This window comes from Salvelinus alpinus, chromosome 2, assembly GCF_045679555.1.
Source record: "Salvelinus alpinus chromosome 2, SLU_Salpinus.1, whole genome shotgun sequence".
Taxonomy (NCBI): Eukaryota; Metazoa; Chordata; class Actinopteri; order Salmoniformes; family Salmonidae; genus Salvelinus; species Salvelinus alpinus.
The window spans coordinates 20,465,166-20,490,252 of NC_092087.1; the positions used below are offsets into that span (position 1 = coordinate 20,465,166).

Genomic DNA, 25,087 nt, shown 5'->3' on the forward strand with positions numbered 1-25,087 from the left:
CATTGAACATGAGGCCGATGAAAGAAATGCATGTCTGTAATTGCCTCAGTCTAGCTGTCCTTCTCCCTACCACCCTGTTCCCGTCCTCATCCAAGAACTTTTGTGTCTGATAGATGGAAGAATGTTTTTCTCTACAGAAGTTTTCCAACCTTAAAAAGCCGCCCTTCCTCAGTTAATAAGGGCAACCCACAACAGTGGTTTAGTAATGACTGAACTGTGTACAACATTATTCCCTCTCTCCAAAAGCAGCCTTTGTATTCACCGCAAGCCGGGCTTTTCCCACCGCAGCACAGAGTGAGGGAGGGAGGCGAGAAAACAAGCACAGAGCCTACAATGTTAACTCAATAATGACTTCCCACAGGGGGAAAAGATCACAGGAGGAGGGGGGGTAAAAGAGGGGGGTGCTGCTTTGAAGTGGCAGTGCTATAGGAGGCTCTCCAGCCAGAACCAGTCAGCCAGCCTGCTCCACTCCAGGAAGGGCTTTTATAGACCCATCGTCTACAGTCTCCATGTGGGGTCTGACTCTCTGCACACACTGGTGGGGGTGTTATTATGGGTCATATGCATGCATAACCATCCGTTACTCACTGTCAGAGTAATTGTTCTCCATCAATTCCTTGTCTTTTTTGTAGGACTTGAGTCATGGGTCAGTCATGTTTTCTTTGTCCTTTCTTTCTCCATACTCTTACACTCATTTCCTGAATGGACATTTTGTTTAATTTGATATAGCACCACCACTAGCTATAAGATCTGTTAACACAGTCTCTTCCGAGGTCCTAAATGAGTACACATCCCTCCATATTCTAGGACGGTTCCGACCTAGAATATGTGGACATCTATAAGTACCTAGGTGTCTGGCTAGACTGCAAACTCTCCTTCCAGACTCATATCAAACATCTCCAATCCAAAATCAAATCAAGAATCGGCTTTCTATTCCGCAACAAAGCCTCCTTCACTCACGCCGCCAAACTTACCCTAGTAAAACTGACTATCCTACCGATCCTCGACTTCGGCGATGTCATCTACAAAATAGCTTCCAACACTCTACTCAGCAAACTGGATGCAGTTTATCACAGTGCCATTCGTTTTGCTACTAAAGCACCTTATACGACCCACCACTGCGACCTGTATGCCCTAGTCGGCTGGCCCTCGCTACATGTTCGTCGTCAGACCCACTGGCTCCAGGTCATCTACAAGGCTATGCTAGGTAAAGTGCCGCCTTATCTCAGTTCACTGGTCACGATGGCTACACCCACCCGCAGCACGCGCTCCAGCAGGTGTATCTCACTGATCATCCCTAAAGCTAAAACCTCATTTGGACGCCTTTCCTTCCAGTTCTCTGCTGCCTGCGACTGGAACGAATTGCAAAAATCTCTGAAGTTGGAGACTTTTATCTCCCTCAACAACTTTAAAAATCTGCTATCCGAGCAGCTAACCGATCGCTGCAGCTGTACATAGTCCATCTGTAAACTACCCACCCAATTTACCTACCTCACCCCCCATACTGCTTTTATTTATTTACTTTTCTGCTCTTTTGCACACCAGTATCTCTTCTTGCACATGATCATCTGATGATTTATCACTCCAGTGTTAATCTGCTAAATTGTAATTATTCGATTTATTGCCTACCTCATGCCTTTTGCACACATTGTATATAGATTCTCTTTCTTTCTACCATGTTATTGACTTGTTTATTGTTTACTCCATGTGTAACTCTGTGTTGTCTGTTCACACTGCTATGCTTTATCTTGGCCAGGTCGCAGTTGCAAATGAGAACTAGTTCTCAACTAGCCTACCTGGTTAAATAAAGGTGAAATAAAAAATAAAAAAAAATGTTTGCTGTGTAAATGGTTTCCTCCCCGGAGTGGAAGATCATTAAGCTTTTGCGGTTATAAGGAGCTGTCTTGGCTCTCAGCGGTGGGTTAATTGGGCTGAGGAGGGCAGCAGGGGCCTCAGTGTGGCTGAGGTGTAAGGAGCTCAATGGCTGTGGAGAACTGCAGGCTCGTCCTTTATCTCGCCCTGAATGGAGCGGGAGGCTGACCCGCGGGAGGCTGGCCCGCTGGACATCGACCTGCAGAAGGCCGACCCGCAGAAGGTCAGCTATTAATCACCACGGCTGCACTGTGGAAAAATAGCTGCCACTTGAGTTTTGGCAACATCCTGCGCTGGTTTAGCTTCAAGAATAATGTATAAGGCCCGGGACTCCCAATTCCCCAGTGGCTTTACATTATGGGTGTTGGAGTAGACCTTTTATTAGGGATAAAACTACTCTTTTATAGAAATCCAATGTTATGTGGATGCTCTCCTTGGGATAGAAGATGCATGATATCAACATGCTTCAATGTGCTAGTTGATGAGTCCATTCTCTCTACATTTGCATCTATCTATTCAAAGGAGTCTGAATTTGACTTTTTTGACCCAACATTTATTGACACAGTAAATGCTGGTTGTGTGCCAGGTGTCTATTTGACCATTCTCAAGGTTACTTGACACGTTTACTCTATCCAACCCTTGAATTTATTATTGCCGTGTTCTATAGCTTGTTGGTCTCCTTTTTATTCTGCAGTCGGAAAGTTGACTTTGGTATAGAATGTGAATATAGATGGCAAAAAACATTTGGAATATAAATTATTTATTGTATTATTATTAGAAGTACCTCTTAATATACAATATAACTGCCAAAATAATTCTAACACAGGGATACAAAGTATATTGAAAGCAGGTGCTTCCACACAGGTGTGGTTCCTGATTTAATTAAGCAATTAACATCCCATAATGCTTAGGGCAGGGCATTATTTTGGCTACCATGGCTATGACCCCATAGGATGACAATTCCCCCATCCACAGGGCTTAAGTGGTTTGATGAGCATGAAAATGATGTAAACCATATGCAATGGCCGTCTGTCACCAGATCGCAACCCAATTGAACACTTATGGGAGATTCTGGAGTGGCGCCTGAGTGTTTTCCACCACCATCAACAAAACACCAAATTACGTCATTTCTTGTGGAAGAATGGTGCTGCATCCCTCCATTAGAGTTCCAGGCAATTGAAATATCTATGCCATGGTGCATTGAAGGTGTTATGGCTTGTGGTGGTCCAACACCCTATTAAGACACTTTGTTGGTGTTTCCTTTATTTTGGCAGTTACCTGTATATAATATAGATGCTAATGGGAGTCTCTCCTCATGACAAGCAGCATTCTTTACAGAATACCAACATCATCACTAAAAGCAATCCCTGCTGGCCATTGAGATATTAAAAATGTCTCTTTGATGTACCAGAATGGGAATTACTGAAACACAAGAACAAGATGTCTTCATCAGTTTTTCTGGTGTCTGGAAAAATAAACATTCTGCTCCTATCTAGATGAAAAATCCACTGTCGGAATACAGAATGGGTCTTGACAGATTCTTCAGAATGCCTTACTCTTATCCCTCCAGAAGTCAGAGTGCAGTAGCTCCATGCAGTACCAGCAGCAGCAGCTTTTTGTATTGTGTCAGTCTGTCTGTGTGGGGGTGGGGGGAAGGAGATGGCAGTGCTGGATGGAGTCCTGTAAACTCTGTAATCCTCCTCGCTCTCTTATCACCTCCCGCAGGGAGACCTTCAGGCGGAGACTCAGGGGGCAGAACCTGCATATCAGACACACTCATCTTCCTACATGATTATTAAACATTATTTCCATATTTCATTGAGCTCAGGCCTCAGTGAATTGCTGTCTACTTAGCATTCAGATGAGGCTGGGATTTGGGTAATGGATATTAGATTTGTAGATTGAGATCTCGTTGCTGTGTTTTTTGTAGGAAATGCAGTCAGACATACAGCATTAGTCATAATACACACAACTCAGTGTTGGAAAAGCAGCTCTTCAAATGGTTTCAGTTGGGGTTTTGGGATTTCTAAATATTTGAATAAGACAAACTGATCCATCTTTGATGTACTTGCCTGACTGTCTCATCCCGTCCTCTCTCTCTTTGTCATGTCCAGGAAGGTGACCCCTCTGGCTGATCCCCTACAGAAAATGTCCCAAAGGAAAATTGACCTGGAGCTGGAGGTTCTGGAAACTGTGGTGCTGGTAGAGGAAGAGGAGAAAGGCTCCAGTAGAACTCCCCAGTCACACAGCAGAGAGGAGTCTTACAGAACCCAAGAGCGTGACTGTGCTGACAGAGGGGGGAAGAGGAGGAGAGTGTGCCGAGGCCAGCCTCCTCCAGCTTGCCTCCCCCCTACTCTCCCAGGAGTTCTGTGCTGCTCTCATGTCAGCCGAGAGGAAAACCAGTGCCCTCCCCTCTGCTGCTGACAGCCCCAGCAAGCTGATCCAGGAGCTGGGAGAGAGGGCAAAGGAGGGGCTGTGGATCTCTGCACAGCCTATGGGCAGCAGGCATTCCAGGAGCAGAACACAGGGAGAGGCGGAGAGAGACTGTTCACAGCCTGCTACAGTCACAGTCAATACTGCTACTGCCACAGCTACTAACCGCACAGAGACATTCCTAGAGCAGTGTCCTTGCAGAAACCCGCTGCTGATCGTCAAACCAGATACTGGTGATGATCTTGATGAGGATGATATCGATGATGATCATTAGATGGGCGTCCCGGAGAATATGCCATAATTACCTCTATGTACTGTACATGAATGACAGCTTGTTTGCATTCAATCAATGATGATGACTTCTCTAAAGCTGGGACCGAGAGACTGAAGAACAGCTTCTATCGCAAGGCCATCAAACTGCTAAACAGCAATCATTAACTCAGAGAGGCTGCTGCCTACATGGAGACCCAATCACTGGTAACTTTAACAAATGGATCACTAGTCACTTTAAACAATGACACTGTAATAATGTTTACATATCTTACATTACTTACATCATATGTATATACTGTATATTATACCATCTATTACACCTTGCCTATGCTGCTCGGCCATCGCTCCTCCATATATTTATATGTACATATCCTCATTCACCTTTTTAGATTTGTGTGTATTAGGCAGTTGTAGGGGAATTGTTCGATTACTTGTTAGATATTACTGCACTGTCTGAACCAGAAGCACAAGCATTTCACTACACTCGCATTAACATCTGCTAACCATGTGTATGTGAGCAAAAACATCTGCTAACCATGTGTATGTGACCATTAACATCTGCTAACCATGTGTATGTGACCATTAACATCTGTTAACCATGTGTATGCGACCAATAACATCTGCTAACCATGTGTATGCGACCATTAACATCTGCTAACCATGTGTATGTGACCATTAACATCTGCTAACCATGTGTATGTGACCATTAACATCTGCTAACCATGTGTATGTGACCATTAACATCTGCTAACCATGTGTATGTGACCATTAACATCTGCTAACCATGTGTATGTGACCATTAACATCTGTTAACCATGTGTATGCGACCAATAACATCTGCTAACCATGTGTATGCGACCATTAACATCTGCTAACCATGTGTATGTGAGCAAAAACATCTGCTAACCATGTGTATGTGACCATTAACATCTGCTAACCATGTGTATGTGACCATTAACATCTGTTAACCATGTGTATGCGACCAATAACATCTGCTAACCATGTGTATGCGACCATTAACATCTGCTAACCATGTGTATGTGACCATTAACATCTGCTAACCATGTGTATGTGACCATTAACATCTGCTAACCATGTGTATGTGACCATTAACATCTGCTAACCATGTGTATGTGACCATTAACATCTGTTAACCATGTGTATGCGACCAATAACATCTGCTAACCATGTGTATGCGACCATTAACATCTGCTAACCATGTGTATGTGACCATTAACATCTGCTAACCATGTGTATGTGACCATTAACATCTGCTAACCATGTGTATGTGACCAATAACATCTGCTAACCATGTGTATGCGACCAATAACATCTGCTAACCATGTGTATGTGACCATTAACATCTGCTAACCATGTGTATGTGACCAATAACATCTGCTAACCATGTGTATGTGACCAATAACATCTGCTAACCATGTGTATGTGACCAATAACATCTGCTAACCATGTGTATGTGACCAATAACATCTGCTAACCATGTGTATGTGACCATTAACATCTGCTAACCATGTGTATGTGACCATTAACATCTGCTAACCATGTGTATGTGACCATTAACATCTGTTAACCATGTGTATGCGACCAATAACATCTGCTAACCATGTGTATGCGACCATTAACATCTGCTAACCATGTGTATGTGACCATTAACATCTGCTAACCATGTGTATGTGACCATTAACATCTGCTAACCATGTGTATGTGACCAATAACATCTGCTAACCATGTGTATGCGACCAATAACATCTGCTAACCATGTGTATGTGACCATTAACATCTGCTAACCATGTGTATGTGACCAATAACATCTGCTAACCATGTGTATGTGACCAATAACATCTGCTAACCATGTGTATGTGACCAATAACATCTGCTAACCATGTGTATGTGACCAATAACATCTGCTAACCATGTGTATGTGACCATTAACATCTGCTAACCATGTGTATGTGACCATTAACATCTGCTAACCATGTGTATGTGACCATTAACATCTGCTAACCATGTGTATGTGACCATTAACATTAGATTTGATGATTTGATTTGATTCTTAATTTTGTATTTTCTATCTTCATGCAGACATTTCATCAAACATGGAAATGTTGCATTTTTTGTATTGAATACATGGCATTTTAGTTGTGTCATAGCTTACTTGAGGAGTTTCAAAAAGCTTCTGTACTTTGTGCCTCTGTGCAGGTGTTTCTTTGATGAAGGCTTTTCATACCAAGCTAAGCATTTTGATAATACAACGTATGTGTTTAATTATGCAGATCACTCAAGTGTCTTCAAGGTGACGCGGTCATTGCGTTGCACTTTGTTTGCAGGCTGTTAGATTAGCACATGCAATTCACACAGCCATTTCCTCTCAAGGAAAGAGATAGTGGTGGTTGTTGGGAGATAACAAAACTGAACAGACGCCAACAGGAAATATCAGCTGCTGCTTTAAAATGTATCTTGAGACATTGAGTTTTCATGTATGCAGTGTCTTTCCCGCCCAAAAAAGTTAGTACCCTGTCATCACTAAGAAACCTTTGGGTTCAACTCAGATATGTTCACACATTGTTACTGTCTGAAATCAAATGTCCAAAGTTAGATCTTATTTGCTTTTTAAGGCACTTATTGAGTACTTGTCATTGTTCATTCATGTGTACCGTTTAGCTGCTGGGGTGACTTGCAGGGAAGAGATTTTATATTTTTGCTCGTAGAGGCAGCAGTACAGTAAGCCCCTGCAGAAACTCCATATTGATTGGAGAAGAGGAGATTGGTGGCTAAACGAGGGACTCACCGCAGCGTGCAGGAGGAGTGATTGATTCATCTGGCATGAATGGAGGAGTGCCGTCAACACAGCTCAATACCATCAGCTGCCTGCGTCTCGGGGGCGTGGAGCGAAAACAAACAAGGAAGCACATGTCAGGCAGATGGATGAGGGCTCTGTGTGGAGCGGAGCACGGTAGCTGTTAGTTTGAGAGAAAAGAGCTCCCCGAGCCAGCGCACAGATGGAGAAGCAGAGGGCCGGAGAGCAGAGAGCAGGCAGAGACAAACCACCACTCCATACATACCGATGCACAGTGACTGGGATGAGACTACGGCCCATTTTTAAAGACACCTCCATTCTGGGGACTGTGGGGCCCTGCGGGCTGCTTCTCCCCACTGGGGCTTCACATTGATTAAGTGACACATTGATTAAGTGACAATAGCTGTTTTTCATCTTAAAGTGGCTTGCGTGTCCCCCATAACCGCAGCCTTCTCAGAGCTCGATGAATTGTTATTCTGAAATTCATACTGTTCACCCAGGAGTTTTTCAAAGGACTACCCCGGCAGTATAAGTCATGTGTCTTATAAATTATACAAGGCATTAATTAATTGAATGTGTATGCTGTGTTTTGACAGAGATTTAATTACTAGGCCTACTTCTCGGTAATCAAAAGATCTCTGGTTTGAATCCCTGAGCTGTTAAGATCTGCTGTTCTGCCCTTGAGCAAGGCAGTTAACAACCAACAACAACTTCTCCCCAGGTGCCGATGACCTGGACATCGATTAAGGCAGCCAGCCGTGGGGTTAAATGCAGAAGATACATTTTTGTTGAATGCATTCAGTTGTGCGACTGACTAGGTGTCCCCTTTCCCCTTCTGTGGCAGTGTGCTTGCCCTTTGACCCCAGAGGTCAACACACCCCAGTAATTACTCTCTTCTCTGGGCTAATGACAGAGATTTCCCTCTGTAGCTGCCTGCCACTTATCCATCACTGCTGAAGATAGATAGGATTAGACCCGAATGTAGTTGGCGAGTAAGTAGCCTTACACAAGCCTTGGGCGAACCAGAATGGCACATCAGAGCAGGAGTCTATCTCCTGTTTCTGTAGTGTGAGGCAGCTTAATGTACAAGTAGCCTACATCCCCAGGACAGGACGCTAGTCTATCGCAGGGCCTTACCCCCAATCTATCTACTTAATGCTAAGTGCCAAGCAGAGACATATTGGGTCCAATTTTTTGTCTTTGGTATGACACGGCCGAGGATTTGAACTCCAACCTCAGGGCAGACACTCTAACCACAAGGCCACTGAGTTGGCTTTGTGTGAGTATGTGGTCAACAGGGCTTGAACAGAGGATCTACAGTATCATGGATGTCTTGGGTCAAATGTCTCTGAAGACATGTTTTGCCAATGGTGGATACTTACAGATGAAGCATCTTACTGTCACTACTAAAGCTTATTTGCTGAGACCTTGTTGCTCCTCAGTACTAAGCACACTGCAAAGGTGGATATTCCTACATGAAATCGACCTTATAAGTATTATCCTGACAGAAAGCACTTTTTTTCAATGGGAGGGCAGGGGGGCAAGGACAGTATAGTCACAGTCCTTCTCTCCCACACACAGAGCAGCGGCTCTTGGTTCATACTAATATAAAACTCAATCTTGTCTCCCCTTCCTGAGAGGCAAAGTGATTCTGGTGCTTGAAAAGATGAATAGCCCTCAAGAAGAAATGAATCAGGTGGTCTCCAGGGCTTGACTCCTCCAATGGGTGTGCAAATATAATTTATTTTGTGCTCACTTGGTGCTATGTGGCGTGGGCAGGCAGGCATGCGGCTCCGTTCTCCCTTTGTGACCCTGGCCTACTGTATTATGTTTCCCCAGGCTGCATGGCGCTGAAACTAAGTGCAGCTCCAGCTTCAGAGCACAGGAAAGGAGTCAGGTGTCCAGTCAACTACCTCGTTCTGTCATGCTTTGTATTCCCACAAGACATGACTGACATGAGCATATGTGACCTCAGGAAAGTGAGGTGTCTGTCCCTCAGCCATTCTGTAGCCTTTCACAAGGTTTTCACTGTGATACCAATATGCTATACTTCAATGTTGATATACAGTATAGGCCATGATATAGCACTGAACTGTTGGCTTTCTACAAGTAATGTTTATTGCACTTATTTTGATTAATATGGAATGTTGGAAACAGGATACCCCTATCCTGTGTGTGTGTGTGTTTTGACAGGGCCTGCATACACTCGTCTTCCGCAGCATTGCCTCACTGATTCACCCTAATTTGTGTGAGCAATGTCTGTTAGCACTCTTCCATTGAGAGTGGGGAGTGATTCATCAGGCCGCTTAATGCAGCAAATTACCTCTGCCTTGCGTCGGGTTTGCACTTGCACAGCATCTCACTCCTCTCTCATCATTATACCCCTTCAACACTGTCAGTCTCCTTTAACACCATGTTTTGTCTGGCTGTTCCAGAGAAACAGACATGAGATGGAGGTGCAAGCTAAGTTATTTTTCTCCAGGATAGGTCATAGGTCATTAACATTCTACCTGGAGTGTTTTAAATATTGCCCCACTGAATATAATATCCCTCTTGTTTCTATTTTTGATATTCCCAGTCCTTATCTTAGCCAGTCTATAAATGGTGATGACACTGTGTTTTATCTGAAATACTACAATCCTTTATTTGTTTTTATAGTTTTAAACAGCTGTCATATTTTAGCATGAGATACTGCTGGGGGGAGCCAGTAAGTGTTGAGGTGGAAACAACAAACCAAAGCTGTTCCGATGTTCTCTCTCTTCTCCTCTCTGATTTTTCATTGAACAGAGTGCTTCTTTTATGAGTCCTGAAATGAACTAGCGCCGTATATATATATATATATATTTTTTTTAAAGAGCTCTTGATGTATCACTTAATTTTAAGCCGAGCGCCAGATTTACAATCATCATAAAGGTGCTTACATGTTTCAACACATATTTCTCCCTCAAAGCAAAAACTCTGTGCTGTAGCACTGAGCAAGAGCGGGCGGTCATGTCACATGTCAGCTTCAGAGGCAGCCAGCATAGCAGGAGCTGTGTTTGTTCTGTGGCTGGTGTGACCTCTGACCACTCTGAAGTGCCCGTGTCTGTTCTCCCCTACACTCTGCGCTCAGCACAGACCAGCCTGCACTCTAATGATGCCTCACGAACGTGAGCATGTAGCTAACAGACCAGGAACAAAGGCTCTCCACACACACACGTATCCCTACGCGTTCTGCAAACGAGATCCCTTGACACTCTAAACACAGGCTTTTGGCGTTGATAGCGGATTCTACACACATGCACACTCTGTAAATCAGCTCTACAGTAGAGTCCATGTCTAAAAAATTCCGAAAATCAGTCTTCTCACAAAAATGTCTAGCGTCCGAACGCCTGTAGTGTCCGAACAAACTAATATGACCCCTCTATGGACAGATGAGACTCTCTCGAACACAACGTTTTGTATATATGGAAGTAGTTTAGTACCTATAAAAGTGGTGAAATATGTATCAAAAAATATATGGTGCCTTCAGAAAGTGTTACAGCCTGAATTAAAAATGGATTAACACCCACATACATACAATACCCCATAATGACAAAGTGAAAACATGTTTTTAGACATTTTTGCTAATTTACTGAAAATTAAATACAGAAATATCTAATTTGCATAATTATTCACACCCCTGAGTCAATACATGTTAGAATCACCTTTGGCAGCGATTACAGCTGTGAGTTTTTCTGTGTAAGTCTCTAAGAGCTTATCTCACTCTGATAATAATCCACATTCAGTATAACATGAGTGCTGTGTCTCTAGTACCTCACTCTAAACTCAGGCTGTCTCTCGCTCTCCCAGTCTCTCTCCCTTTTATTAGCCTCTCTCAATTTCAATTTAAGGGGCTTTTTTGGCATGGGAAACATATGTTTACATTGCCAAAGCAAGTGTAATAGATAAACAAACGTGAAATAAACAATAAAAAAGTAACAGTAAACATTACACTCACAAAAGTTCCAAAAGAATAAAGAAATGTCAAATGTCATTATGTCTATATACAGTGTTGTAATGATGTGCAAATACTTAAAGTACAAAAGGGAAGATAAATAAACATAAATATAGGTTGTATTTACAAAGGTGTTTGTTCTTCACTGGTTGCCCTTTTCTTGGGGCAACAGATCACACATGTTGCTGCTGTGATTGCACACTGTGGTATTTCACACAATAGATATGTGTCACGTTCCTGACCTGTTTTCTCTTGTTTTGTATGTCTTTATTGGTCAGGGCGTGAGTGTTGGGTGGGTAGTCTATGTTTTGTATTTCTATGTTGGGTTTTGTGTTCGGCCTGGTATGATTCTCAATTAGAGACAGGTGTGTATCGTTTGTCTCTGATTGAGAGTCATACTAAGGCAGCCAAGGTTTCACTGGGGTTTATGTGGGTGTTTGTTCCTGTGTCAGTGTTTGGGCCACACAGGACGGTTGAAGGTTAGTCACGTTTGTAGTTTTGTAGTTTTGTAGTGTCTTGTTTGCTGTTTTCATTAAAAGTATGATTAATCACCAATCTGCATCTTGGTCCGATCCATGCTCCTCCTCGTCTGAGGAGGAGAACAACAATGACTGCCTTTACAGAAACACCCACCACAACAGGACCAAGCGGATTGGAGCCGGAGGAAAGGAACTAAAGCAATGGAGAGAAGAGGAATGGAGTTGGGAACAAATATTCAACGGAGAAGGACCCTGGGCTAAGGTTGGTGTGAATCGCCGCTCGCGGGAGGAGAAGAAGGCAGCCACAGCCCAGGAGCGGTGGATTGAGGAGGCAGCACGTATGAGAGGCTGGAAGCCCGAGAGGCTCACCCAAAAATTTATTGGGGGGGGGGGGCTAAAGGGGAGTGTGGCGAAGCCGGGTTGGATACCTGAGCCAACTCCCCGGGCTTGCCGTGGAGTAAGAGGGCGTCGTACTGGTCAGACACCGTGTTATGCGGTAAAGCGCACGGTGTCCCCAGTACGCGTGCTTAGCCCAGTGCGGGCTATTCCACCTTGCCGCACTGGGAGGGCTAGGTTGGGCATCGAGCCGAGTGCCATGAAGCTGTAAGGCTGGTACATGGCACCAGCCTTACAGGTGGTGTCCCCGGTTCGCCTGCATAGCCCAGTGCGGGCTATTCCACCTCGCCGCACTGGCAGGGCTACGGGGACCATTCAACCTGGTAAGGTTGGGGAGGCTCGGTGCTCAAGAGCACGTGTCCTCCTTCACGGTCCGGTATATCCGGCGCCACCTTCCCACCCCAGCTCAGTACCACCAGTGCCTACACCACGCACCAGGCTTCCAGTGCATCTCCAGAGCCCTGTTCCTCTTCCACGCACTCTCCCTATGGTGCGTGTCTCCAGCCCAGTGCCTCCAGTTCCGGCACCACGCACCAAGCCTCCTGTGCGTCTCCAGAGCCCTGGACGCACTGTTCCTTCTCCCCGCACTCGCCCTGAGGTGCGTGCCCTCAGCCCGGTACCTCCAGTTCCGGTACCACGCACCAGGCCTAGAGTGCGCCACGAGAGTCCAGTGTGCCCTGTTCCTGTTCCCCGCACTCGCCCTGAGGTGCGTGCCCTCAGCCCGGTACCTCCAGTTCCGGTACCACGCACCAGGCCTATAGTGCGTCTCAGCCGGCCAGAGTCTGCCGTCTGCCCAGCGGTGCCTGAACGGCCCGTCTGCCCAGCAGTGCCTGAACTGCCCGTCTGCCCAGCGGCGCCTGAACTGCCCGTCTGCCAAGCGCCATCTGAGCCATCTGTCTCCATAGCGCCATCTGAGCCATCCGTCTCCCCAGCGCCATCTGAGCCATCCGTCTCCCCAGCGCCATCTGAGCCATCCGTCTCCCCAGCGCCATCTGAGCCATCCGTCTCCCCAGCGCCGTCTGAGCCATCCGTCTCCCCAGCGCCGTCTGAGCCATCCGTCTCCCCAGCGCCGTCTGAGCCATCCGTCTCCCCAGCGCCGTCTGAGCCATCCGTCTCCCCAGCGCCGTCTGAGCCATCCGTCTCCCCAGCGCCGTCTGAGCCATCCGTCTCCCCAGCGCCGTCTGAGCCATCCGTCTCCCCAGCGCCGTCTGAGCCATCCGTCTCCCCAGCGCCGTCTGAGCCATCCGTCTCCCCAGCGCCGTCTGAGCCATCCGTCTCCCCAGCGCCGTCTGAGCCATCCGTCTCCCCAGCGCCGTCTGAGCCATCCGTCTCCCCAGCGCCGTCTGAGCCATCCGTCTGCCCAGTGCCGTCTGAGCCATCCGTCTGTCCCGAGCCATTAGAGCCGCCCATCTGTCCCGAGCCGTCAGAGCCGATAGTCATTCAGAGGCCGCTAGAGCCGCTAGAGCCAGTCGTCAGTCAGGATCTGCCAGGGCCGCCAACCAGACAGGATCTGCCAGAGACGCCAACCAGACAGGATCTGCCAGAGACGCCAACCAGACAGGATCTGCCAGAGACGCCAACCAGACAGGATCTGCCAGAGACGCCAACCAGACAGGATCTGCCGGAGCCGTCAGACAGTCAGGAGCTGCCCTACAGTCAGGAGCTGCCCTACAGTCAGGAGCTGCCCTACAGTCAGGAGCTGCTGCCCCTTATCCCGGAGCTGCTGCCCCTTATCCCGGAGCTGCTGCCCCTTATCCCGGAGATGCTGCCCCTTATCCCGGAGCTGCTGCCCCTTATCCCGATGCTGCCCCTTTATTTAGGTGGGTTGAGTTGGAGGGTGGTCATTGGGAGGGGGATACGGAAGCGGGGAGTGACTATGGTGGGGTGGGGACCTCGTCCACCGCCAGAGCCGCCACCGTGGACAGACGCCCACCCAGACCCTCCCCTAGACTTTGTGCTGGTGCGCCCGGAGTTCGCACCTTAAGGGGGGGGTTCTGTCACGTTCCTGACCTGTTTTCTCTTGTTTTGTATGTCTTTATTGGTCAGGGCGTGAGTGTTGGGTGGGTAGTCTATGTTTTGTATTTCTATGTTGGGTTTTGTGTTCGGCCTGGTATGATTCTCAATTAGAGACAGGTGTGTATCGTTTGTCTCTGATTGAGAGTCATACTAAGGCAGCCAGGGTTTCACTGGGGTTTTGTGGGTGTTTGTTCCTGTGTCAGTGTTTGGGCCACACAGGACGGTTGAAGGTTAGTCACGTTTGTTGTTTTGCAGTTTTGTAGTGTCTTGTTTGCTGTTTTCATTAAAAGTATGATTAATCACCAATCCGCATCTTGGTCCGATCCATGCTCCTCCTCGTCTGAGGAGGAGAACAACAATGACTGCCTTTACAATATGGGACTTTATCAAAATTGGATTTGTTTTTGAATTCTTTGTGGGTCTGTATAATCTGAGGGAAATATGTGTCTCTAATATTTGGCAGGAGGATAGGAAGTACAGCACAGTTTCCACTTAATTTTGTGGGCAGTGTGCACATAGCCTGTCTTCTCTTGAGAGCCAGGTCTGCCTTCGGCAGCCTTTCTCAATAGTACGGCTATGCTCACTGAGTCTGTACATAATCAAAGATTTCCTTCATTTTGGGTCAGTCATAGTGGTCAGGTATTCTGCTAATGTGTACTCTCTGTTTAGGCCAAATAGCATTGTAGTTTCCTCTTTTTTTGTAAATTCAAGTAGTTATCTTTTTGTTTTCTCATGATTTGGTTGGGTGTAATTGTGTTGCTGTCCTGGGGCTCTGTGGGTGTTTGTGAACAGAGCCCCAGGACCAGCTGGCTTAGGGTGCTCTTCTCATGGTTAATTTCTCTGTAGGTGATAGCTTTGTTATAGAAGGTTTGGGAATCGCTTCCTTTTAGGTGGTTGTAGAATTTAACGGCTATTTTCTGGATTTTGATAATCAGCGGGTATCGGCCTAATTCTGCATGCATTATTTGGTATTTTACATTGTACAGTACACAGAAGATATTTTTGCAGAATTCTGCATGCAGAGTCCCAATTTGGTGTTTGTCCCATTTTGTGAATTCTTGGTTGGTGAGCGGACCCCAGACCTCACAACCATAAAGGGCAATGGGTTCTATAACTGATTCAAGTATTTTTAGCCAGATCCTAATTGGTATGTTGAAATGTATGTTCCTTTTGATGGCATAGAAAGGCCCTTGCCTTGTCTCTCAGATCGTTCACAGCTTTGTGGAAGTTACCTGTGGCGCTGATGTTTAGGCCGAGGTATGTATCGTTTTTCTGTGTGGTCTAGGGCAATAGTGTGGAATTTGTATTCGTGGTCCTGGCAACTAGACCTTTTTTGGAACACCATTCTTTTTGTCTTACTGAGATTTACTGTCAGGGCCCAGGTCTGACAGAATCTGTGCAGAAGATCTAGGTGCTGCTGTAGGGCCTCCTTGGTTGGGGACAGAAGCACCAGATCATCAGCAAACAGTATACATTTGACTTCAGATTCTAGTAGGGTTCTGTAGACTGTTCTAGTGCCCTCGCAAATTCGTTGATATATATGTTGAAGAGGGTGGAGTTTAAGCTGCATACCTGTCTCACCCCCGGCCCTGTAGAAAGAAATGTGTGTGGTTTTTGCCAATTTTAACCGCACACTTGTTTTTGTACATGGATTTTATAATGTCATGTAAGGACCGACGCTGGAGTCGAGAAGCAGGTACGGGGAGTCAACATTTAGTTAGGAACAGACATGTAACAAGACAGGAACAGCGTCGGTACACGGGTACACAATGACACATGACAATCAATGCAGCAGCAGGGAACAGAGCTGGAGAACTGACAAATATAGGGGAGGTAATAAACAGGTGATTGAGTCCAATAAATCGCTGATGCACGTGACGAGGGAAGGCAGTTGTGCGTAGTGATGGTGGCAGGAGTGCGTAATGCTGGGGAGCCCGGCCCTCGAGCGCCCGCGGGGAAGATGTCATGTTTTTCCCCCAACCACTTTCCATCAATTTGTATAGCAGACCCTCATGCCAAATTGAGTCAAAAGCTTTTTTGAAATCAACAAAGCATGAGAAGACTTTGCCTTTATTTTGGTTTGTTTGTTTGTCAATTAGGGTGTGCAGGGTGAATACGTGGTCTGTCGTACGGTAATTTGGTAAAAAGCCAATTTGACATTTGCTCAGTACATTGTTTTCGCTGAGGAAATGTACAAGTCTGCTGTTAATGATAATGCATATGATTTCCCCAAGATTGCTGTAGTTACTGGGGTCAAATTTGTCTCCACTTTTGTGGATTGGGGTGATCAGTCATTGGTTCCAAATATTGGGAAAGATGCCAGAGCTGAGGATGATGTTAAAGAGTTTAAGTATAGCCAATTGGAATTTGTGGTCTGTATATTTAATCATTTAATTTAGGATACCATCAACCCCACAGGCCTTTTTGGGTTGGAGGGTTTGTATTTTGTCCTGTAGTTTTTGGTTGGATAGGTTTCTAAATTTCTTTCTAGGGTTTTTGCATTCTTCATTAAACCATTTGTCATTGTTGTTCATTTTCTTAGGTTGTCAACTTGAAATTTTTTGAGCTGAGAGGTTAAATAAACTGTTTAGGTTTTCTACTGCCAGGTTTACACTTTCCTTATTACAGTGAAACCTGTTGTCCAGGAAATTGTTTAGAAGGGATTGAGTTTGTTGTTGCCTAATTGTTTTTTGGTAGATTTCCACACTATGTTCCTTCCATCTATAGGATTTCTTAATATTATTCAGTTATTTTGGCTTTGCTGCCTAAAGATTGAGCATAACTCTGTTCAAGTAGAGTGTGATTTTGCAGTGATCTGATAGAGCGTTCACAGTCAGTCCACTGACACCCCTAAGAGACTCTGGGTTGAAGTCATCGTTAAAGTATTGGGATTCTATTGGGGGGGATACACAGATGTAAAATGTACCTGTTTTGACTAATTTAATAGAGTGGGTTAGGTCTGCTCTATACCAAATTAGCATACCCCTTGAGTCTCTTCCCTGTTTCACACCTGGTAGTTTGGTGGATGGGACTACCAGCTCTCTGTAACCTAGAGGGCAACCAGTGGGTCCGTCTCCTTTATACCATGTTTCTTGTAAGATTACAATGTCTGTATTTCCAATTTCTTTTATAAAGTCTGGGTTTCTGCTCTTTAGGCCAAAGGCAGATGACCTCAGATCTTGTAAATTGCAGGATGAGATAGTAAAATCTTTGTGTTCCATAGTGTCTAGTGTTTTTTTGTGGTATAGGACAATCACAGTAGGTGTGAGCAGAGCATGTTGAGCATCTGATACATACCTCTTAGGTTGCAGGATGGGGCTTGGGTGGGTGTAATAGCGGGGGTTGGGCCTGTTCTGCTCACACCCTGGGCATATATCCTGCTGTCGTGTTGAGGTCCTTGTCGCAGGGGCGGGGGGCATGGTGTGGGCAGAAGGGACATAAGTCTGATATGGGGGGGTCTATATAAGGTGTGGCCAGGGTTTGCTTGGGGTGTGGCTGGTGATGCTGTGCTCTGGGTGTAGGTCCTCTTGGCGTGGGTTCTGGCGTGGTATTGGCCATTTGAGTCAATGAGGAGCACAATCTCTGGCTTTTGTGTGTCCTCAGGGGGGGGGTTGTCAGGAGAGCTGGTAGGAGGGGGTGGGGTCTGTTGGGTTGGTGGGTCCTTTGTTGTCTGTCCCGTTGTGGTCCGGGTCTGAGGTGGGCTGTTCTTCTGGCTTGTCTGGGGGTGTCCTGATCTCTGTCACACCTCAGCTTCCTGACCTCGTCCTTCAGTGCCATGTGTGCCTCTTTAGGTTCTCTCACCTCAGTCCATAGAGCAGCCAGCTCTCTCAGACTGTCGTCCATTGCCACCTTCTGCCCCCCGGGTCTTGTTGGGGGGGTGTTGTTGTGCTGGTCTGTTTTGTGGGTATGTTCTGTCTGGATTGTGTGGACTAGCTCTCTGAGCTCCACAATGTCTCTCTCCAGCTCTGTGAATGTATCCCTCAGTTATGGAGGAGCAGTGCAGTTGTGGTGTCTGTGTGTGTTCAGTGCTGGGGGTGACTATCCTCGTCTGCGGAACAGTTTGAAGAGGTGTGATCTGACTGACTCAGGATGGGGGAGTTGTCACAGAGAGAGCTCTTTTCCTGCTGTGCTTGCTCTTTGATCTGGTAAAGGTCCTTCTGAAACTGCGTGAGGATGCCCTGCACATTTCTGTCCCAGACTTGTTTCAATTTCCTCAATGTCTAGTATTCTGAGTTTCTACCCTGTGAAACTCTCCTGCCATTGTTGGGCTCAAGAGTTTTCACACATCTGACTTCACACTTCGGTGCTAATTGAAGGTGCCTCCAGGTCGGTTCTGTAATAGCAGCTGGGTAGCTTAGTATGCTTATTTACTTAGCTTTATATAACAAAATTACCTAGATATTGTCTTTTACTTTTTGGCTTCAGAAGTAGCATCAGACTGAATATTACTCACTCAGTTTTGTGTTGGATGGTATTTCCAGGTTCCGCTGTGTTTCTTCTGCAAAAGTGTTGGTTTGTTAGAAGTTTTCTCTTGATAGTTCTTAGTAGTAATAGTCCATTCAAGTAATTTAGTCCAAAACCAAAGTTTCAGGTATGGAATTTTGATTTCGATTGAAGGTTTTAATGTTGAGGTTAGTATCCTGTACAAGTCCTTACGAAAAAAATCTAGTTTATCTACATTTATCCAACTCTAATTCAATCTTTTTTTGCAGAAGAACTCAGGAGCCCATGAGCTCTCTCTCTCTCTTTCTCTTATGCTCGCTCTTTCTCAATGTCTCTCACTTTCTCTCACCCCTCCCTCTCTCTCTCTCAATTCAATTCAAGGGGCTTTATTGGCATGGGAAACATGTGTTAACATTGCCAAAGCAAGTGAGGTAGATAATATACAAAAGTGAAATAAACAATAAAAATTAACAGTAAACATTACACATACAGAAGTTTCAAAACGATAAAGACATTACAAATGTCATATTATATATATATACAGTGTTGTAACAATGTACAAATGGTTAAAGTACACAAGGGAAAATAAATAAGCATAAATATGGGTTGTATTTACAATGGTGTTTGTTCTTCACTGGTTGCCCTTTTCTTGTGGCAACAGGTCACAAATCTTGCTGCTGTGATGGCACACTGTGGAATTTCACCCAGTAGATATGGGAGTTTATCAAAATTGGATTTGTTTTCGAATTCTTTGTGGATCTGTGTGATCTGAGGGAAATATGTCTCTCTAATATGGTCATACATTGGGCAGGAGGTTAGGAAGTGCAGCTCAGTTTCCACCTCATTTTGTGGGCAGTGAGCACATAGCCTGTCTTCTCTTGAGAGCCATGTCTGCCTACGGCGGCCTTTCTCAATAGCAAGGCTATGCTCACTGAGTCTGTACATAGTCAAAGCTTTCCTTAAGTTTGGGTCAGTCACATTGGTCAGGTATTCTGCCACTGTGTACTCTCTGTTTAGGGACAAATAGCATTCTAGTTTGCTCTGTTTTTTTGTTAATTATTTCCAATGTGTCAAGTAATTATCTTTTTGTTTTCTCATGATTTGGTTGGGTCTAATTGTGCTGTTGTCCTGGGGCTCTGTGGGGTGTGTTTGTGTTTGTGAACAGAGCCCTAGGACCAGCTTGCTTAGGGGACTCTTCTCCAGGTTCATCTCTCTGTAGGTGATGGCTTTGTTATGGAAGGTTTGGGAATCGCTTCCTTTTAGGTGGTTGTAGAATTTAACGGCTCTTTTCTGGATTTTGATAATTAGTGGGTATCGGCCTAATTCTGCTGTGCATGTATTATTTGGTGTTCTACGTTGTACACAGAGGATATTTTTGCAGAATTCTGCATGCAGAGTCTCAATTTGGTGTTTGTCCCATTTTGTGAAGTCTTGGTTGGTGAGCGGACCCCAGACCTCACAACCATAAAGGGCAATGGGCTCTATGACTGATTCAAGTATTTTTAGCCAGATCCTAATTGGTATGTTGAAATTTATGTTCCTTTTGATGGCATAGAACGCCCTTCTTGCCTTGTCTCTCAGATCGTTCACAGCTTTGTGGAAGTTACCTGTGGCGCTGATGTTTAGGCCGAGGTATGTATAGTTTTTTGTGTGCTCTAGCGCAACAGTGTCTAGATGGAATTTGTGGTCCTGGCGACTGGACCTTTTTTGGAACACCATTATTTTGGTCTTACTGAGATTTACTGTCAGGGCCCAGGTCTGACAGAATCTGTGCAGAAGATCTAGGTGCTGCTGTAGGCCCTCCTTGGTTGTGGACAGAAGCACCAGATCATCAGCAAACAGTAGACATTTGACTTCGGATTCTAGTAGGGTGAGGCCGGGTGCTGCAGACTGTTCTAGTGCCCGCGCCAATTCGTTGATATATATGTTGAAGAGGGTGGGGCTTAAGCTGCATCCCTGTCTCACCCCACGACCCTGTGTGAAGAAATGTGTGTGTTTTTTGCCAATTTTAACCGCACACTTGTTGTTTGTGTACATGGATTTTAAAATGTCGTATGTTTTACCCCCAACACCACTTTCCATCAATTTGAAAAGCAGACCCTCATGCCAAATTGAGTCAAAGGCTTTTTTGAAATCAACAAAGCATGAGAAGACTTTGCCTTTGTTTTGGTTTGTTTGGTTGTCAATTAGGGTGTGTAGGGTGAATACGTGGTCTGTTGTACGGTAATTTGGTAAAAAGCCAATTTGACATTTGCTCAGTACATTGTTTTCATTGAGGAAATGTACGAGTCTGCTGTTAATGATAATGCAGAGTATTTTCCCAAGGTTGCTGTTGACGCATATTCCACGTTAGTTATTGGGGTCAAATTTGTCTCCACTTTTGTGGATTGGGGTGATCAGTCCTTGGTTCCAAATATTGGGGAAGATGCCAGAGCTAAGGACGATGTTAAAGAGTTTTAGTATAGCCAATTGGAATTTGTTGTCTGTATATTTGATCATTTCATTAAGGATACCATCAACACCACAGGCCTTTTTGGGTTGGAGGGTTTTTATTTTGTCCTGTAACTCATTCAAGGTAATTGGAGAATCCAGTGGGTTCTGGTAGTCTTTAATAGTTGATTCTAGGATTTGTATTTGATCATGTATATGTTTTTGCTCTTTATTCTTTGTTATAGAGCCAAAAAGATTGGAGAAGTGGTTTACCCATACATCTCCATTTTGGATAGATAATTCTTCGTGTTGTTGTTTGTTTAGTGTTTTCCAATTTTCCCAGAATTGGTTAGAGTCTATGGATTCTTCAATTACATTGAGCTGATTTCTGACATGCTGTTCCTTCTTTTTCCGTAGTGTATTTCTGTATTGTTTTAGTGATTCACCATAGTGAAGGCGTAGACTCAGGTTTTCCGGGTCTCTATGTTTTTGGTTGGACAGGTTTCTCAATTTCTTTCTTAGATTTTTGCATTCTTCATCAAACCATTTGTCATTGTTTATTTTCTTCGGTTTTCTATTTGAGATTTTTAGATTTGATAGGGAAGCTGAGAGGTCAAATATACTGTTAAGATTTTCTACTGCCAAGTTTACACTGGATGGATGGGACTACCAGCTCTCTGTAACCTAGAGGGCAACCAGTGAGTCCGTCTCCTCTATACCATGTTTCTTGCAGGATGACAATGTCTGTATTACCGATTTCTTTGGTGAAGTCCGGGTTCCTGCTCTTTAGGCCGAAGGCAGATGACCTCAGGCCTTGGATATTCCAGGATGATATAGTGAAGGCTTTTTGTTCCATAAAGTGTCCAATGTTGTTGGTCGTGGTTTGGCCTCAGGCCAGTAAGTGTGAGCAGAGCCTGCTGAGCATCTGGTACATGCCGTTGGCTTGGGCGAGTGTAAGAGTGGGGGTTGGGCCTGTTTGCCCGCTCACTACCTGGGTGTATGTGTGACTTCCATGTTGATGCCCTCTTTGCGGGGGTGGGGTGCATGGGGTGGGCAGGAGTGGCATAGGTCTGATCTGAGGGGGCCTAAATGGGGTGTGGGCATGGTTGATGTGGGGGGGTGTTGATTGGTTGGGGTGGGGGTGTGGATGTGTCTGGGGGTGCTGTGGTCTGGATGTAAGTCCTCTTGGCGTGGGTCCTCTATGTGTAGGTCCAGGGGGGGGTCCTGCAGGTCTTGGAGGGTGTCTCGCTGGTCTGGGTGGGGTGTCTATTGATCTGTTGCTCCTGTGTGAAGTGTTGGGGCTGCGTTTGAGAGCGATGTCCTTTAGAGTCCGGGCAAAGGTGGGCACTGCTGCCTTGTAGAGGTGGACCTGGTCATAGAGGCTGTTCAAGTCCAGGGTGGAGTGGTGGGCCAGGAAAACATTTGGTTTTGAGGCACAGTCACGGGAAATGCTTGCGTTTACCCGCTGTATTGTAGCAGGGTGGAAGTCTTTTCGTGGTAGCAGGGTGGAGATAACCACTTGTGCGTTGGGGAAAGTAGAAGAAGCTTTTTCAATCACTCCCTTCAGTGCTGTGGCCACCCTTTCCTGCTGTGCTCTCAGGTCGTTTGTGCCTGTGTGTATTATTATGTGGCTAGGTGAGCCTAGTTTGTCCTCAGACAGAAGGTCTAGGGCGCGCTGGGTGTTTGGACACCAGAGTTTAGACACACTGTGTTTGGGAAAAAGTTTTTCCCATTTGAGTCCATAAGGAGAACAATCTGTGTCTTGTGTTTGTCCTCAGTGGGTGTGGGGGGGCTGTCAGGACGGCAATCAGGGTGGCTGACAGGGGGGGTGCTCAGAGTGCTCATTCTCTCTCTCTTTCATTCCCTGTCTGCTGGCCTCTCTCACTGTAATTCTCGACATCTCACACTGTCTCTACCTCTGTCTCTCACTCCCTCTCTGTCTCTGCACCATGCCATGAGTCTGGCGGTCACATGCCTGCAGTGTTCCGCTGCCTCTCAGTTTCACCCCTGTACGCATCACAAGAGTCGCCATCACCGCAGTCCCCTGGGACACCATGTATGAAAGCAGATCTCCTTACGTGTCGCTACGCCAAGCCTGCCTGTCACCGAGGAGGCCACCCTCTGCGATTCATTGCTGCTCACAGCACTAAGAGGTGTAGATTACATCTGCATGGCATGCAGAGAGAGCCTCCCAGCTGACACACAGTAGCCGTGGAGAGGGGGAGAGTGGGAAAAGGTTCAGACGGAGAGAGAGAGAGGGGAAATAGGTTTAGACGGGGGGAGGAAATGTGTGAGGGAGCAGCATATTCCCATCAGCGTGGCATGTCATTACAGCATGTCACATGACTGTCTGGGGCCTGCTGATGCTCATCAAAGGATTAGACCTGAGGCAAAATAAAACTCTCAAATAATCATGTTAGAAGAAAGACAGGAACGACAAAAAAGATTGGGACATCAACTCTTTAAGTAGTCTGGGTGGTAGAGCACAGACCTCTGTTCATCTGAGTACAGTACTGTCTACTGTGGTGTGATTGGCAGTTCATGAAATGTTCCTTACATCACAGCAATGGAATACCCATGTAGTATGCTAATGGTGTTTGAGCCTACATTGTGTCACGCCCTGGAAAGTGTGTCAGATGAGATAAAGAGTACTAATGGGTAATAAAACTGCTCTGTTTGCTGGAAGAGCTCCACTGGGGGAACAGGCTCTTACATAATCCAACAATAACCTAATTGCCAGCTGGGACTGACCTTTAGATGGGCCACTCAATAGTGCTTGTTGATAATTAAATGGGCCTGTGGGTGATTCTCTTTTTTGTTTATGGGGGTAGTCTGAGGATTGCATTCCTCACTTGGACTATTGAATGTTTTAAGCTGTTTTTATCAGGGTGAAATATGGGTCAAAAGCTGTTCTGTTTTCACCAGTCAGCATTGTCTAGCTGAGCACAGCTGATTGTGGTGTGATTGTGTTGTTAGAAGTGATTGTGTTGTTAGAAGAGTATGCAGTGCTTGAGATCCAATGGCAGAGGTAGAGGTGGTGACTAAGCAGTAAGCACTAGGTAGAGCTGTGATGGTGGCAGGCATCACAGCCCACAGCTCTGCGATCTCTGCAGAGGAATCTTCTCTGTATCCTTGCAGCTTAACCACAGACACAAGTCCTACAAGTCCTTGTTGTATGGGACCAGACCTGTCCAACCTCTGAGCTGGGAATGGGAGGAATTTGCACTGTGGCTGAGGGGTATGTTCCACACTAATATATCCCATCCCTGAGTGTGTAACCTTAATATGCACTAATCAATTAGGTGCCCACCCACACACCATTCATCTCCTGTGGTGGTAGACTGTGGGCTCCCAGTTTAAAGTCAGGGAAAACTCCAGCCTCCTCACATCTGTGCAGTGTTAGCAGCGCTCCCAGATTTATTAGAACCACAACCGAACACGGACACACCTTCCCTTCCCCCCAGGCAAGCTGCATGGGGTAACGCAGGGACACTTTCTACTGTACGTAGTACAGACATTATGGAGCTTGTGGAAATGTGCAGCATACAAAACAGGTATAAAGAATTTTGACTGGTACTCAAATGTCACATGCTGTTGTTAGATTGTTACACAGACAACAATGTATCTGAGTTGTGTGTCTGCTGAACAGATGATCTTAGTTAAGAGCATTAACATTATGTAGGTTTACTTTTGTCAATGGTTCAAGATTTTAAAATACAACTGACAGCTACAATTGCAGCTCTTGGCAGGCTGCAGTGAGTCAATCCATGAGAGGATGATTGTCTTTGTCTGTGATAGATACTCTGTCAGAGGGTTTAGTGCCAGAAGTTGCTGTAGGCCTGGCTCTCTGACTGTCCCATTCTTGGAGATGCTCAGCTTGGCAGCGTTAGGGTCAGCCTGAACAAGTATGTGAAACACTGAGCACATCGTGACAGCCTCTAATCATAAACAGAA

At 45.6% G+C, this 25,087-nt stretch overlaps 1 pseudogene; it reads left to right on the top strand.

The window, feature by feature from the left end:
• LOC139556102 (protein SHQ1 homolog) overlaps positions 1-25,087 on the top strand; it is a 73,654-nt pseudogene that overhangs the window by 41,045 nt on the left and 7,522 nt on the right.